This window comes from Lygodium microphyllum, chromosome 2 (assembly GCF_053477565.2).
Source record: "Lygodium microphyllum isolate KBCC chromosome 2, Lygodium_microphyllum_v1.1.10, whole genome shotgun sequence".
NCBI classification, from domain to species: Eukaryota; Viridiplantae; Streptophyta; class Polypodiopsida; order Schizaeales; family Lygodiaceae; genus Lygodium; species Lygodium microphyllum.
The window spans coordinates 87020976-87026328 of NC_141136.1; positions in this window are offsets into that span (position 1 = coordinate 87020976).

Here is a 5353-nt window from a genome sequence, read left to right on the forward strand (position 1 = left end):
GATTCCCTATCAACCTCCCACCATGCGCGCACCACCCACCATGCACTCACTACCCCACTCCTCCTACCCCTTCTATCCGCGCAGTGCCACCCTCCTTCTTCCTCCCCCATGCCCACCATCCGTGCCTTCTTCCTCTTGCGCTACCTCCTCTGATGTCGTGCTTGTCTGCCTCCACCTTGGCTACATCTTACGCCTCTAACCCTCCCCCCCTCCATAGCCCCACCCCTTGCCCCTCTAGGCCTCCTCTACCCGCCTCTTTTTGTCCCCCCCAACCCCAATTCTCCTCCCTCCTCATCCCCCTCTTGCTCCTCCCTACCCATCATCTCCCTACCCCACCAGTCCCCCACCCCCATTGCCCCCCATCTCAGCCAACCCCCTCACAAGCACATCCCCCATCCCCATAGGGTACCCCTTCCCCCTCTCCTTACTAGGCCCCATTCCCCCCCCCCCCCCCCCCATTGTTTATGTAACAAAACACACAACCATTCCAAACCCTTATGAGGCCGCCTATCACGTGGGTACACGGTCCCATGCCGAGACTTGCATGTTCTTTTCACTCCATAGTGGGTAGTTCACGTGCGTGAAGTTTCTCTTGGATTGCATGTGTGCAATTCACTTGCGAGGACGTGTGTGGCATCTCAGCCGTGCGGTGCAGTTGCTACTATTCATGGGTAGCGCAATAGATACATGCCTTCGTGCAATTTTAAATTGCCAAATAGAAAAAACCAAAAATACTAAAAATCCAAATAAACCATGAAAAGTTTTTTTAAAAATAAAAAATATCAAAAAACCCAAAAAGTCACTTAAACTTTTACTTACAAATACAAGCTAGAAATTATAAATTCAAAAATGAAAAAATTGGAAAACATAATAAAAACCTAAGAATTTCATTAAAAATCCCTAAAATTCAAAAAAATTCCTGAAAATTCCCTAAAAAGCTTAAGAAAAATCCATAATTTTTTCATGATCCATTCTCAACCTTTTTATTACTAGTTATACAAAACTAAAATCCAATAACCAATAAATTTAGATAAAAATAGATTTAAAATACCTTAAAATGCATAATCTTTTAAAAAATTACATGTGGTATTTTTGGTATTTTTTCTTATGCGATAAAATTTTAGCTTGGTGGGATTATATTTTGGATTGCTTTATGACCATGGTTTCCTCTCCATCAATCAATTTTCCTGTGCTCATTTAGATGTGGGTGCATTCACACACCCTATAAGTATCAAAATTTTATTTTCTTTTTTATGCACCACAAACCACATGTAATTGTTAAAAGGAACCAACAAATCACATTTTCCATGTGCATCCATGCTGCTCAATACACATCATTTTAAATAAAATAAAATAAACTCATCGTTCACATTGCATATGCTTCATGTATACTAAAACAGACATATTTTTAATGTGTAATAAAATGAACTAGTAAAAAATGAATACGCATTTAGAGAGCTTTAGAGTCAAATTCAAAGTTTGGCATTCGTTTAATGCATTGTGAATGTGTAATATGCTTTCTTAACGGATTAAATCAACCATAATTTCTTTTTTAGGATTGATTACCTAATCAAAACTTCACCCATTGTTAATAATTGGTAAAATTTATATACCATTAAATCTAAATCTATCTACATTGCACATCTCTTATCTAATCAATGAATACTATTTGGGAATAAAGGTGACACAGTCTCTTACTTAGTTCCTGTTGTGCCAGGTGTAGTTTGCAGTTGTGCCAGTGTGGTGAAGTTTATGGTATTTCTTCTTTTTTGATGGTCACAATGATATAGTTTGGGCTATGGTGTGTATATTTCTTTTTATTTTCTTGCTTGATACAGGAATCAGGATGTTTATATGTTTATATCCCATGATACTATCGATCGCATGTGTAGATAGGTCATACTGATTTTTTTCTAGGATATGATTTACTCGGGGTTTCTGCGAAGTGGAACACATGGCAAATCTAGCAAATTAAAGCTCAATCATAAACAAAGAATTTAGTGGAAAAATCTAATAAATTAAACATCTCAACTATTAAATACAAACAACATGATAATACATAAGAGGATTTGAATAACTCAATAGATTGAGAAAGACAAGGGGAAAACGCATGATTGGGCCCAACCTCCCCTATGGAAAAAGACATGGTTTTCCATCCTTAATTATATATTATAGTTTTACATGGATATTTGCATATATATCTTACATATAATTACAAAGAAAGTACACATATCAATTGAAATACAGAGTTTTAAGAGTCAAGAGGTATCCTATAACATGCTACAGTTGCTGTAGAAAATTCTGTGCTCTAAATCTTAATGTTTTGACATCACCATCATATTCGGAGCGTGCCTAAATCCCAAAAATGACTCTTGAAGCTTTGAATTCCGATTTCGGATGAGGGAGAAACTAAAAAACTAAGCTTTCACCCTATTCTCCTATTTTACGCGCGATCCTGTTGCTTTTATAAAAGAAAGCTAGAAAAGCTTTCTAAACTTAACCACATTACGAAAATACCAAGTATTTCATAAAGAAAGCTTATTTGAATAAAACTATATCTTAAATCTCATATTCTAAAATAATCTATATTTAAAAATAAATAAATTAATAGTACTAAGGATAATGATCTAATTATTACTAAAGAAGTTTAAACTTATAACTTACAAATAGAGTAATAATTTTAATAATGAAATTTACACTTGGACTTATGCTAATGTCCAGTGCTACCCAAAGCCACCGCTGCCTGCTCTACACATCAACTAAAGCATTCACAATTATTTGTAAATCAAATAAGCAAACAATAGTGAATACCTAGTAGTCTTCAGCTACAAAATAAATAAATAGGTTGGAACTCTGTTCTAATCTTAATTCAATACGAGTGCGCACTCTTAATTAATAAACATCAATTAATTTAAATATATATTTTACAGAATCACCCGCTATGAAATCACCCACTTGCACATTAAATTAACGCGATGCCCAAAAAGGACGGGCATCCCCGTCAACTTTTCGCACAAGGAATCCATCTTGTGTACGAGTCTCGGCAAATAAATATAGTTTTACAGAATCCACTGTGGAATAAAAAACTCACGGAATCCACCCTGGTCTCACAGAATCCATCGTGGAATATGCCTCTTGGCATCATACCCCTCGATTGGGATAGCAATTGTCCTCAATTGCTATTAGTTGCTCAATGTGAAGCTAAGCAATGTAGGGTAAGCACTAAGGGCACGGGCGGTCATCCGTTGCACGTCTTCAATTGCACCAAGTATCTAGTATAGGACAATGAATCAAATGGAGTCTAATTATTAACAAATAATCGATTCTAATAAGATTAAAAACTAGGGTTAGTGTTATAGATGTCTTTCATGGAAGTAAGAGAGTCAAAAGATAAGACATAAATATTATGAATGCTAGGTCTCATACTCAAAGCATCGACAATAAAAAATAAATTTTTTATTCTAGTTTAGTAATAAGTAAAAAATTAACTAAGAATTTTAAAAAATAAAAAATAAAAGACTTATCTATCTTACCTTGATTGAAGATCTCTATCTTTATTAGAAAGCATGAATTCGCAATAGAATTAGGAAGTTGAAGAATTTTCCAAATGACTTTTAAGAAAAAATTGTTAGTCTCAATGTCTATCAAATCAAAAGATAACAACACAAAAGGTATACTATAATTGTCAAAAATTAGAATGAGAATCGTATTGAAGGCCTACTTTGAATAAAAAACAACTTATATCCTCTTGTAAATCAAGTTAGTCTATAACTAGAGAGTTGGAGCTTATAAGGAATTTTTACAAAACATTTACTTATGACTAAGACTAAAATTTAAAAAGAAACATATTAAAGATAAGGCTAAAGTTGTATAAAATACTAGTCTCTTAGTACAAAATAGTAATATTTAAGTTCTATGACATATTTAGATATGATTATATTTTAATATATGCATATTTAGACAAAACAATGTCTAATATATGTTTTAGATCTTTGTATAAGCTAAACTCTTTCTTTTGGGAGTATACTAAAATTCCAAATGGATTAAAAGCTATCCTACTAGGAAATTAGATGTTTGTATAGGTTAAAATTTACAAATTTTACTGTCTAGGTTAACTGCGAGACCTACTTTCAAGATAAATAACTTTCTTTGTAGATAGAATCAGGTCATGATGATAACTAGAGAGTTGTAGAAAACAAAAAGTTCTACAATTCATGTCCCTATGATGGATTACCAAATTTGAAGGTAAGGTCATAAAAAATAGGGCTCAAAGTTGGCTACTACACAGTTTTCTCCATACTGTTGTGACATTTGCATTCAGGGTCACTTTAGGACTCAAATAACTTGCTAAATATTCAAAATTTTTAAAATATGTGTCTAATAACAATTGTAAATCTTTCTAAGGGCTAAAAATTTTGTTTTAACACCATCCTCAAAAGATGAACCGATAAAAAGTTACATTACTTGAAAAATAGTTATTTGATAGGATTTTTATGGTAAAGCATATGCAACAGCTAGACTACTTTCAAGTGCCTCTTCTATATAGCCTGTAACATAAATAAAGACTTAGTATGCTTAAACTTGAAACCTTTATAAAATAAAACAGAGCTATGAAATAAACTTCAAAAGCTTTTTGGCTATAACATCATGTTTGCATAGCCAAGTCTATGCTATAATCCAAATTCAAAGAAGAACAAATTGGATCAATTTGAGTCAATCAACTGTGGATATAAGGCTATCCAAAATACGAGAAATGCAGCTGCAATATTCATCTGTAGTGATTTATCTTGTAGATTGCGATTGTTCCACGGTGTTTGCCTTTATATAATGATATCATACAATTGAAAACTTGGAGCGTCCTAAAAATCTTCCAATGGTTTCTCCTTCTTCTATTGAATATTTTAAATGTATCCTTGAAGATTGTGACTCTCCTCCTCCTCTAGTTATTCAAAGGAAGTGCTTAAAGCATGTAGTTGAAATAGTTTGTGCCTCAATTCCTCCAGTGTCAAATTCTGCTACATCAAGCATTACCCTTCCTACATGCCTTACAGGAGGAGATGCAGAAATCCAAGGAGGAGTTACATAAGGCTAACACTGAACTTGCCTCTACTAAGGAAACTCTTTTTGGTCTTTTCAAACAAATGGAGTCACAAATTAAATTGCTAGAAGCCCAAAAAGTGGAAATTATCCTCTTCGCAAGCCCAATTGACTAAAGCAAAGGCTCAAGTAGCTACTATCAATGAGGATAAGGATTCTCTTTTTGAGGAAATTGAGGAGCTTAAAGCTTTAATTACTTCCCAGATAGTGGAGTTACAATCAGCAAATTGTACAATTGAGCATCAAAATACCAAGA